At 43.2% G+C, this 13,006-nt stretch overlaps 1 long non-coding RNA gene across 2 annotated transcripts; it reads right to left on the bottom strand.

The window, feature by feature from the left end:
• Positions 1-761: 761 nt before the first annotated feature.
• On the bottom strand, positions 762-9,957 carry LOC149119449 (uncharacterized). 2 transcript variants are annotated; one of them, XR_016228634.1, is made up of 3 exons: positions 9,671-9,957; positions 7,453-7,539; positions 762-1,580 (listed from the first exon to the last, which is right to left on the bottom strand). It is a non-coding gene; the product is annotated as an uncharacterized LOC149119449 (long non-coding RNA). The 2 variants fall into 2 exon arrangements; XR_016228633.1 differs by lacking the exon at positions 762-1,580 and adding an exon at positions 5,506-5,778.
• Between the last annotated feature and the right edge of the window lie 3,049 nt (positions 9,958-13,006).

A 13,006-nucleotide genomic window follows, 5' to 3' on the forward strand; every position in this document is an offset into this window, starting at 1 on the left:
CAATAAGGCTGTAATATGCCTACAGTGAGGACATTCTGGCCAGGGGCATTCCTGTGCTACAGACTGTGCTATAGACAAAGGGACATTTACTCTAACACATCATGCACCATAATGAAGTTGCCATAGGTTTTGAGGACAGATTAAGGAGGAACAGACATGTAAGGGAAAAAGATGACAAAGTGCATGCCTAGTACAAGGCCAGATGAGAAAGTACTCCTAGGAGTCTATGTCCCAAATGACTTCTCCATTGCACCTGAAAGTATAGGAGAAACTGAGCTAAATTGTTATGTGATACTTGTGTTCTCAGCCTTCTCAACAAACTCATTTCCCTTTCAAAATGAAAGCAAAAGTTCTAGGTTCTGATGGAAATGTAAAAACACAAAATGGTGACAATGGTGTAAGGGCTGGGAACAGGGGATGCAAGCTGGAGGGTTCTGTTTAACACATACCAACACTGTCACAGCAGCCTTGGCATGTGGAGGTGAGCTCTATTCATTAAGAAAGGGGCAGGTGCCATCCACATGTCTACACAACTGACTTAGCCTTGCACAATAACCATCTTAATTATCGTCATGGGAAGGACACAAGTGAAAGTCACTTTTCACCAAGAGGGGGGAGAATGAAAGGGGAATGCCAGGAGAAGAGGGGGACCTTGACACAAGGAAGACTGTGACAAAGACTCACCCTGGAAAGGAATGTGTAAATTTTGGAGAGAAGGCTGCTAAACAATGAGATTCTGCCCTCTAGGGGCATGACACTGGTATGCCAATCCCCATATTCAATGCCAGGGAGTGACTGGATAGCATGTATGCTAGAATACCAGGGTCACCAAGGATATCCTAGCTCTGTCCCATGCACTGTATCTGAGCTCTCCAAAGGGCAGTTACCATCCTTGGCCAGCAAGTATATCCGTATGGAACTTCCCCAAACTGCAGGTGTACTTTCAACACCTTTCTCAAACATTCCATCTACCCCTTTCCTATTGTGCTTCCTGCCTCCCCACCCTGCCCCAGACATGTCTCCTTAGGAAGAGACTGCCCTAAAGAAGGAGGGATCCCTCAGAAATTCAGGCCTCAATATCACCCCCACCTCCCTAACCCTTGGGATGAATCCAGCATGAAGAAACCAGTGCAGGGTACCTTACCTAGGAGAATTTCAGACAGGGAGTAACTTTCAGCATATGCAGTGGACAAGAGGCACAGCACCATCCCTGCCTGCTGCTGTGTGTGTCAGAGCAAGTCAGGGCCTGGGGCAGGAGCACAGGGCTGTGGCATGAGCACAGGAGATGCAAGATTCCTACTCTAAAACTTTTGAAGAAAGGAAATGGGTTCATTTTGGGTTAAGTGTAAAGAAAGAAGGGTGGAGGACAGAGGGTCAGGGAAGGAAATGCACATTTTTACATTTTACATTAAAAGGAAGGTTTGAAAAATTGGCTCTTCACTTAAAGACATAAACAGACTTTGGAGAGTAGTGTTGGAAAGACAACTCACTATGTGCAATGGAACTGTAGTAAGACTGTCAATATATTTTTCAGCAGAAATTTTGCAGTCCAGAGGGAGTGGTATGGTTTATTCAAAGTCCTGAAAGAAGTAAACAAGAAAATGTGAATCAATGTATTATTTTCAGTGATCCTGTATTTCAAAAATGGAACATAAAGAAACTTTATTAAAAAAAAAAAAAGGTAAAGGTGTTTATCGCCATTCACTGGAAAAACTGCTAAAGGAAATTCTTCAAGGGGAAGGAAGAGGATACTAACTAGTATAAAGAAATCATGTGAGGGGCCAGCATTGTGGCTCACTTGGTTAATCCTCCGCCTGCAGTGCCAGCATCCCATATGGGTGCTGGGTTCTAGCCTTGGTTGCTCCTCTTCCAGTCCAGCTCTCTGCTGTGGCCTGGGAAGGCAGTGGAGGACGGCCCAAGTGTTTGGGCCCTGCACCCACAAGAGACCAGGAGGAGGCACCTGGCTCCTGGCTTCAGGCCAGTGCAGTGCCAGCCATAGTGGCCATTTGGAGAGTGAACAACAGAAGGAAGACCTTTGTCTCTCTCTCTCACTGTCTATAGCTCTACTTGTCAAAATAAAAATAAATAAAAAAAAAGAAATCATGTGAAAATACAAAGCTCATCAGCCAGTGTGCATACAGTATCAGATTCAAACCTCTAATATTCTAATTATGGAGGACTGATAAATTATATCACTAGTAAAAGGTTAAAAGCCACTCTATAGGGGCTGAAGCTATGGCATACTGGGCTAAGCCTCTACTTGTGGCGCTGGCATCCCAGGTCAGCACCAGTTCTTGTCTCAGGATCATGTCTCAGCTAGTCTGCTTCTGATTCAGCTCTCTGCTATGGCCTGGGAAGGCAGTAGAAAATGGCTGAAGTGCTTGGGCCCCTGCACCTGCATGAGATATCTGGAAGAAGCTCCTGGCTCCTGGCTCCTGGCTTCAGATCACCCCAGCTCCAGCTGTTGTGGCTATTTGGGGAGAGAACCAGTGCACAGAAGACCTTTCTTTCTTTCTCTACCTCTCTCCATCTGTATCTCTACTTCTTAAATAAAATAAATAAATAAATAAATGAAAAATAACTATAGCTGCAACATTTCCTAAATGATACAAAGTATAAGGTGAAAATGTGACATTCCAACATAAAATGTAGGAGGAGGGGGAGTAAAAGGATAGTCTGTGAATGATATCAGAATTAAGGCTCTCAACCTAGAGTTTTTTTTTTTTTTTTTAAATAGAAGAATTAGGAAAACCACTAGGCAAACAACTATATCATGAGGGAATCTCTTAAAAGTTCAGGAAAATGTGCAATTTCAAAATATTTTTCACCAAAATCAACTTATATTTTAATTCTAATTTCATTAACTTTTTGAAATAGAGATAATAAAAAGATTTTTTAAAAGATTCAAAGTATGTCACTATAGAAAATCATCAAGTCACAAAGGATATTGGTTAGAGATGAAAAAAAGATGAATTTATAAAACAACAGTATTAATAAAATAGTAATGAATCCTCACCTCTTAATAATTATTTTGAATGTAAATGAATTCTCTAAATAAAAGGCAAACAATGGATGGAGAACAAAAAAAAAAGATAAAGATATGACTATATAGAGGCTACAAGAGGCTCATTTACTTTAAAGGGCATTTATAGATTGGAAGTGAAGGGATGGAAAGAGATAATCAATATAAATGAAAAGCAACAATAATCAGAGGTAACTATAAGTCAGATCAACTAAATCAGACTTTAGGCCAAAGTTGTAACAAAGAGACAAAGGTCACTGTATAGTGATAAAAGTATCAGTTCATCAAGTGGATATAAAATTGTACACACACCTAAACTCAGAATATCTCTCTGTCTCTAAAACACAGGAATACATATAAGAAATTTAAAGGAAAACAGACTTACACAATAAAGGCAGGGATTTCAAATCCCCATTTTCAACAATAGATCATCTAGATTGAAAATCAACAAGAAAACATTGGGACTGAATTATGCATTAGGAACAAATGGTCCTACCAGACATATACAAAACATTCTGGGGGCTGGTGCTATGGTGTGAGCTGAGACTCTGCCTATGATGCAGGCATCCCATGTGGGTGCCAGTTCTAGTCCTGGCTGCTCCTCTTCTGATCCAACTCTCTGCTATGGCCTGGGAAAGCAGTGGAGGATGGCCCAAGTGCTTGGGCCCCTGAATCCGTGAGGGTGACCTGGTAGAAGCTCCTGGTTCTGGGCTGAAGATTGTCTCAGCTCCGGCCATTGCAGCCACTTGGGGAGTGGACCAGCAGATGGAAGACTTTTCTCTCTGTCTTTCCCTTTCTGTAGCTCTGCCTCCCAAATAAATAAATAAAAAATAATTTTTTTGAGATTTTTTTTTTTGACAGGCAGAGTGGACAGTGAGAGAGAGAGAGACAGAGAGAAAGGTCTTCCTTTGCCGTTGGTTCACCCTCCAATGGCCGCCGTGGCCGGCGCGCTGTGGCCGGCGCACCGCGCTGATCCGATGGCAGGAGCCAGGAGCCAGGTGCTTTTCCTGATCTCCCATGGGGTGCAGGGCCCAAGCACCTGGGCCATCCTCCACTGCACTCCCTGGCCACAGCAGAGGGCTGGCCTGGAAGAGGGGCAACCGGGACAGAATCCAGCGCCCCGACCGGGACTAGAACCTGGTGTGCCGGCGCCGCTAGGCAGAGGATTAGCCTAGTGAGCCGCGGCGCCGGCCCGATTTTTTTGAGATTTAAAAGCAAGATTTATTAGTCAAAGACCTCATGATAAAACTGGAAGCTCCCTACTGATGCCATAAACAGGAGTGTCAATTGGTAAAGTCAACAACAGGAGTCACTGTGCACTTACTCCTCATGTAGGATCTCTGTCCTTAATGTGCTGTGCATTGAGATTTAATGCTATAACAAGTACTCAAATAATATATTTCACTTTGTGTTTCTATGGGGGTGCAAACTGTTGAAATCTTTACTTAATGCATACTAAACTGATCCTCTGTAAAAAAAAAAAAGAAAGAAAAGAAAAGAAAAGAAAAGAAAAGAAAAGAAAAGAAAAGAAAAGAAAAGAAAAGAAAAGAAAAGAAAAGAAAAGAAACTATCAACTCCCAACTTGACTCTCACTGGGATTAAACATGACAATAGGTCTGATCTGATTTCATCATCATTAAAAAAAATCATCTATTATTTTTCACTTTATGTTTCTGTGTGGGAGCAAACTGTTGAAATCCTTACTTAATGTATACTAAGCTGATCTTCTGTATATTAAGATAATCGAAAATGAATCTTGATGTGAATGGAAGGGGAGAGGGAGTGGGAAAGGGGAGGGTTGTGGGTGGGAGGGACGGTATGGGGGGGAAGCCATAGTAATCCATTATTCATACTTTGGAAACGTATATTCATTAAAAAAAAGTTAAAAAAAAAAAAAAAACTGGAAGCTCCCAAGGACAAGTACTTCTGACCTTGCTAAAGGTAACTTTTGGGATAAATAAAATCTAGAAAAAGAACAAACAAAAAAAACATATTTTGTCTAAGAACAATACAATAAAATCAAAAGTCATCCAAAGTACACATACAATATATGTGGTCATACATTAAGCCACAAAAATAATGTCAACAAATTTAAGATTAAAATCATATCAAGTATAATTTCACACCCTAGTGGTCTGAAAATAGAAATTAATAATAGGTGAATTAGAAAATAGACAAATATGTAGGAACTAAGCCATATACAACCCTAAATAACTACAGGAACAAAGAAAAACTAAAAAGGGAAGCTAAAAATACCTTGAAGAAAATAAGGAAACAGCATACAAAGCTAATAGGATGTAGCAAAATGAAGTACAATATCACCACAACAAAAAAGAAGATATCAAATAAACAATTTAATTATCTAATGTTATAGCTCAACAAATTAGGAAAAACACTAAATAAGAAAATCAGCAAGAAAAGGAAATGACAGAGATTAAAGAAGTAATTAAAAATACATTGTGGGGGGCCACACTGTGGTATAGGGGGAAAGCTGCTGACTGCAGTGCCAGCATCCCACATGGGCAATAGTTCCAGTCCCGAATGCTCAACTTCCAATCCAGCTCTCTGCTATGGACTGGGAAAGCAGTAGAAGATGGCACAGGACCCTGGGTCCCTGCACCCACTTGAGATACCTGGAAGAAGCTCCTGGCTCCTGGCTTCAGATCAGCCCAGCTCTGGCCACCACAGCCATTTTGGGAGTGAACCAGTGGATGGAAGACTTCTCTCTCTCTGCCTCTGCCTCTCTGTAACTCTGCCTTTCAAATAAATAAATAAATAAATCAAAAAAGTTAAAATAAAGCCCTCATTTAAACATCATAAAAATAAAACTACTTATGATTGAATTAACCAATAAGGAGAACGATCTGCATACTCAAAAGTGTGACATATGAATAAAGGAAATTGAAGACAGCAGAAACAATGGAAAGCTAGTCCATGTTCATAGATCAGAAAAATAATACTGTTAAAATGTCCTTCCTACCCACACAAAACAATGTAGATATTTAATGCAATCCCAATCAAAATTTTAATGTCATTCTTCACAGAAACAGAAAGCAATATTAAAATTTGTATAAATAGGAAAGATTAAGAATCACCAAAACAATCTTTAGCAAAAACACCAAAGCTAGATGTATTACAAAGCTACAGCATGGTACTGGCACAAAAACAGAAACATTGACTGATGGACTAGGACGGAAAGCCCAGACATAAACCTAAAAATTGACAATTAACTGATTTTCAAATAAGGTACACAAATGTAGTAAACATAAAATGTAGTAATAGTAGTCTCTTCAACAAATCCTGCTGAAAATAATGTGCCATCCACATGCAAAATAAATTGGCTACATCTAAATATTTATATGAAATCACTAAAAAATAGATTTCATGCTCAAACATAAAATTTAAAACTAGAAAAGTACTAACAGAACAGGAAAAAGTCTCAAGACATCAGTCCAGAAAATGATTTATTGGATGTAATGCCAAAAGCCAGGCATTAAAAGAAACACAGAATACTGGGATTATAGGAAATTAAAAAATATTTATACAGCAAGATAAATGACAAAGTGAAGAGAAAAGCCACACATTAGAAAGAGGCTAACAACAAATATGTATAAGGGAATCTAAGTACTCAAAATAACTCAAATATCTTTATTAAAATAGGAAAAGGACCCAAATAGACATTTCTCAATAGAAGATATATAAATGGTCAACATATGAAAACATCTTTGATATTATTAATGATGAGACACAAATAAAACAAAAATAATGTATCACCTTTCACCTGATGGAATAGCTACTATCAAAAAGACGCAAAATAGTTAAGTGTTCATAAGTACAATAGTCTCTGGAAATGTAAATTAAATCAGATAGCTTAGAAAGCAGTATGAAGTTTCCTCTAAAAACATAACATAGAACTTGCATTGGATTTATTAATTCCAAAACTAAGTATATATTTGAACATGAAACCATTATATTTAAGATATAGCTGTACTCCCATGTAGAGTACATAAGAAATAAAATCCATGAATATGTTCACCAACACATGAATGGACTTAAAATGTATTCTACTCAGATTGAAAAAGAAGAAAATTCTGTCACATGACAAGATACATGAATAGAGCACATTATATTATGTGACACAAGTCAGGCACAGAAAGGCAAATATATTATCTTGTTTATATCTGAACTCTGAAAAGCCAAAATGCATATAAGATTCACTAAGTCATAAAACAGACTAAATAAATGTTAAAAGGACTGAACTCACAGAAGGTATTTTCTGATTATGAAGGATCACAAGAGAAAATTAGGGGCGCACATTTGCCCTAGTGGTTAAAATGCCCCTTTAAATGTCCATGTCCTGGATTTGAGCGTTGGTTCTGCCCAATATTCCAGCTTCCTGAAAATGTGCACACAAGTGATGGATCACGTACCTGAGTCTCTTCCGTGCATGAGAGAGACAGGAATGGAGTTTCAGGATCTAGGCCTCACCCTGGTCTGGCTCTGGCTGTTGTGGGCATCTAGGGAGTAAACCAGTGAATGGGGGATATTTTAAAAACAATATCTGATATCAGTAAACTACCCTTCTACCTTAAGAAATTAGAAAAATTGGAAAAAGCTAAAGCCAAACCAAAGAGGAAAAAGATATAGAGAGAGTAGAGTGGAAAAAGACAAAGAAACGACGGTGCAGCAGTGGCTACTTGCAGGTAGGGAACCAGGGGCTAGGGATGATGGCACATTGTGAGATCTTTCTGCCCAGCAAGATCCTGCTATCTCTGCACCCAGCCATACCGTACAGGATCTCTCCTTGACCCCAATTTGCTCTACTCATTCCTGTCTCACTTTTGCATTCTGCTGATTCCTCTGGGACAGGCCATGCAAGATTCACAACCCACCTGCTTCTGTCCACCCAATGCCTGGCAGGCTTGCTTAGCTTGCAGTGTCAAGAAATGTATAGTGTGTAAGCCAAGTTCACACGTAAGCAGCTTGAGCATGTTTGGATCTCCTGGATACTAACAGTATATCTGCAACCCTGGTAAAAGAGAGAACTATGCTACTCACTGATAAATACAGAATTTCTTCATCAGGAAAATGATCCCCATGTCTCATCTGGAGACCAGGGGATATGCAAGGATCTTGATGAACACGGTATGAGTGGTGGTCAAGAAAGGCAGAGAAATCAGAACCCTAGTCCAGTCACAGGAGCAGCTGCACACATCTCAGAAAGCAAAAGCAAATGAGGTCCTGCCCACTGCCATTGGTGGTTCCTGAACCAGGTGACCAGGTACTGAAACTGCTCCACCTCAGGAGACAGATCAGACGCACAGTGTGGACAGAATGTGTGCAGCCTCATCCATAATCCATGCTGCACTCACAGTGAGTCCCATCATTCCCAGTCACTCCTTCCCTCTACCCCTTGACCTCATTTTTGAGACATGCAGGCTCAGGAAGAAGGCCCTGAAGTCACTACCTTCCCAAGTAAACCTGGCTTCAGCTCTGTCCAAATATATACCTCCCCAGTTCAACCCACTCCTGATCCCTCTCAGAGCCTGGGTCTCCCAACTGCCTGAAAGATACTCTGGGGAGCAGAGATACTCTGCAAGATGCTTGTCTGATACAAAGCAGTTGCAGGACAGGACCAGTGCTTTGGGATCATATCTTCCCAGCTTGGTGAAAAATTAAAAAATGAGCATCAATATTTGGGGCATCCAGTTTGAATAACTAAAGCTTCCATGTCCAGGTCCTACTTTTGTTTTCTTCTTTTTGTTTCTTACCCCTGTTTCCTTGCTGTACTCCATCTATAAACCCATGGAGAGAGGTGACTATGTCTCCTACTACGATCTGCCAGCCCCCTTACACTAGTTTTCACTTTATATATGTTAGTTGACAGAAATATACAAAAAAGTATAGCTTTTAAATACACTTAATTAAATTTCTTAAAACAACTGATTTTTCTCAGTCTCTAAAAAAATTATCTTTAAGTCAATTCTGAGGAAAGAATAGCTATCTCGCCTTTGTTTAATTTTTTACAAAACACAAATAAGCATTTATTTCCCTTTAAATCTGTTTATTCTTGTATTGCAGGTCTGCATCTCATGACTGAATTTGGGGGATCCTCAAAGGCCATGACTAGGGCTAATGTGCTTTTCCCAAAGGGCAGCAGTGGAGGTGGGAGGGTGATTTGCAGGACTGTCCTCAGCATGCACAACAAGAAAGGCGTGACTACAGCTAGAGCACCCATCAGCATGTAGCCTGGTCACCTGGGAAGACCTGGGTGAAGTGTCCGTCCTGACTGGGGATCTGCTGAGATCTAAGCTAAAAGCAAATCCAATCAGAAGTCAGAGAGGACCTTGTGGTTGGGAAACAGAATTTCACAGCAACTTTGAATGAAACTGAGGATCAACATGAAGGGGGATAATGACAATAAAACGACTAAAATCCAAGTAAAACTATTATAGCACCAGACACGACTGTCTTTATGTACAAGGGTATCCAACAGGGTCAGAGAAGGAAATAGAGGTCAGACTCTGACCAGGATTCCAGGACTAACGGGAGTAACCCATTTCAACAAAGTGTAGACAAAAAATAAAACGCTGGCACAGTCAGTGACAACAGAACACAAGGAGGATGGATGCACACAGGAGGGCCTACCATGGAGACTGCAGATGCCTGAACTAACTCTCCTCAAGACCGGGAGCGCAGGAGGAACCGGGAGAAGCGCGCAGCACACCCGCTGACTCCTCCTAGTCCCAGCCTCCGACTTAGAAGGCGCTGACGGACCTGAGAGGCTCAGGCTGAGGGCTTCTTCCACCACCACAGCTTTATTCCTGGCTCCAACTTGGAGACCACCTCACGGCTGCTAACGCAGGAAGCTGTTAGGAGGGAAAAGAATCCTTAACGCCAGGCTCCTGCGGCCACTGGACCGCCGCCGCGCGCTTTTCGCCTGTTCTGCTGCGCCTGGGCGGAGAGGCCGGCAAACCCGGCGCGCTTGCTTCACTTCTCTCTTCCAAGTTCCCGGGACGGTGCCGTTCGGCACCTGCGCGGGACAGCCGGCGGCTCAGGTTGCAGGCTCCTAGGCGATACTACCTGCTGTCAGTCAACGGGTCGTTTCTCCCGCCAGTCCTCCTCCTTCCAGTCCCTCAGGGAGGCGCGGTGGAGCCCGCCCCAAGGTCCCCCGGGTGCAGGAGAAGTGGCTATGCGGCCACGGTTCCGGGATTCCCGCCCGCGACCCGGACGGCCGATACAGGTCCGTCCCGTGGACAAGGGCTCCTGCTGCACGACTCGTGTGCTCTCCAGGAGCCCCCCCCCACCACCATCCCCGTCCCAACCCTCAGCCACCCCAGCATCTTTCCAGGGCTTCCCCCGCTGCTGAACCCCTTGCCTTCTGCCCCCTTTCTCTTTCCACTCGCTGCAGATTCTGGGAGCCCGTTCAGTCTCTACCAGGGATGCCCCGCCCCCTACACTTCCCTGCTACCCCTACCTTTAGTCTGGGGCTCAGGCCACTGTTTGAAGGTCACACCCTCTGGGTCCCCTAAACTTACCCCGTAATCACTTGCAGACTCTGGTGGTCCCTCACCTCTTTCCAACTTAGCCCTTACGTACTTGTTCCTCCCCATCTTGCTAAGCCCCTTGGGTTTTTGACTTTGCAAATACTTTAACAACTTACTCCTCACCCCTCTTTCTCTTCCTAGCCTACCCCTGAATTGCGTCTCTTCCCTGGTTGGAATTCCAGCTCTCTACTCCACTTCATCCCCCCTAAGGGCTCTTTCAGTCCCACTCTGTATTCCTAGTCTCCTGTTTCATGTGTAGCAGTCTAGAGCCAGGCAGTTCTGGTCTCTTTGAATATTACAATTTCTGCCGCACTGTGGGGAGTGCTGGGAGACAGACAAGTGCACCGAGGGAGGAGGGGAAACATTTATCCTCTTCAGAAACTCAACTGAAAAGAGGGTATTTATATATGTGGGCAAACACAAAAACACTCCCCGCCTGCACTCGGTCTGGAGGTTTGGAAAAGCTGAGAGTATTTATATGGTCATTTGGGGGTGGGGGTGCCCTGGAGATCTCACTGATTATAATTAGGAAAGGGTTGAGGAGAAACAACTGCAGCAGGCAGTTCTTCAAACACAATCTAGTCTAGTTGTACTTCATGCTGGCATTGTGGTCCAGCAGGTTAAATCTCTGTGTGCAGCGGGTCCTGGCTGATCCACTTCCAATCCAGCTCTCTGCTAATGCACCTGGGAAAACAGAAGTTGGCTCCAATATTTGGGACCCTGCTACCCATGTCAGGGAGACCCAGATGGATTCCCAGGTGCCTGGATTCAGTCTGGCCCACACCCAGCTGTTGTGGTCATTTGGAGAGTGAACCAGCAGATGGGAGAGCTCTCTAACTGTTCCTTTCAAAGAAAGCAAGAAAAGGGGGAGGGGTAAGAGAGAGAGGGGAAGAGGGGAAGGAAGGAAGAAGGAATTTGTCATCATTAAGTCAAGTTCTTTGAAAGACAATGGCTTGGGTTCAGGAGTTGTGCAACAGAAGGGCCAGTTTAAATCCTTTGCTGGAGAATGTGGATACTCACATCCTTCATGGACTCAAATCCTATACCTAAACAGAATTACACCTTATAAGGTAGCTACTTGCTTATCAAATGAGATGAAATAGGTAGATTTGGGTGTGACTGGGGAGTGTCACTCACCCCAGCATGGCAGGCTGCTGTAGATCTCCAGCATCACATCCCTGTACAGGGTCCTCTGAGAATTGTCCAGATGCTGTTACTCACATTGGGTGGACATAACAGTCTGGTCTTATGACACCAATATCTTTTACAGAGCATTTGTCTTCAGCATTTCAGCTCTGGGTCACAAAACAGGTAAATAGGGAATCCATTCTCTCAGTGTGTTTTACGTGTCTCTAATGTAAGATGAAGCCTATTTTGTGCTCTGTATGCTGACAGTAAGAAAAACACAATGGAAATATATTCCATCTGTGTTAATGTTGTAATTGCAAATATACTATAAAAGTTTTTCTTATATACCTAGAACTAACCTTCCCCACAAGAAAGGAACAATGGAATTCTGACTGTGTTAAGAGATCACAGTGACAGGCTAGTGGGGCCACCATGCAGCTGGCCAGGGGCACACTGGGAAGTGGTTGGAAGGCTAGCCTCAGTGCTGTGGGCATCTGTAGGTGCCTGCATGTGACAAAGTTGTGGCCCTTGGCAGTTGGGAGTGAAAGGGTGGGGTAGCCACCCAGTGCCTTCAACTAGGTGCTGCTGTAGTTCATGGTGTGCCTCCTGTCCAAGAAGCTGCTCAATTTGAGGCATCAACAAATGAATTGATTAATGAAGAGTTGGGAATAGCCTATCCCATCATTGATGGGATTCCCAATAGGATACCACAGGCACTAAGGATGATCTATCCAGATAAGAAGAAACAGAGCGGTACTAGATCATGATTTTTAAAAAACACAGCAACTAAATGTTGTTAATACTATATCCATTGCCGGCGCCGTGGCTCACTAGGCTAATCCTCCGCCTTGCGGCGCCGGCACACCGGGTTCTAGTCCTGGTCGGGGTGCCAGATTTTGTCCCGGTTGCCCCTCTTCCAGGCCAGCTCTCTGCTGTGGCCAGGGAGTGCAGTGGAGGATGGCCCAAGTGCTTGGGCCCTGCACTCCATGGGAGACCAGGAGAAGCACCTGGCTCCTGCCTTCAGATCAGCATGGTGTGCTGGCTGCAGTGTGCCAGCCACGGCGGCCATTGGAGGGTGAACCAATGCCAAAGGAAGACCTTTCTCTCTGTCTCTCTCTCTCACTGTCCACTCTGCCTGTCCCCCCCCCAAAAAGGCTAAATACCATATCCATTTATAAAACAAATCCTCAATTAGAGAGATATGACACATTATTCTTTTAAAAATGTTTATTTATTTATTTTATTTTCTTCTGAGCCAGAGAGAGAGAGAGAGAGAGAGGGAGAGAGAGAGAGAGAGAGAGAGAGAGAG

Source organism: Oryctolagus cuniculus, chromosome Y (genome assembly GCF_051225735.1).
Source record: "Oryctolagus cuniculus isolate XC-2025 breed Fujian yellow rabbit chromosome Y, ASM5122573v1, whole genome shotgun sequence".
Classification (NCBI taxonomy): Eukaryota; Metazoa; Chordata; class Mammalia; order Lagomorpha; family Leporidae; genus Oryctolagus; species Oryctolagus cuniculus.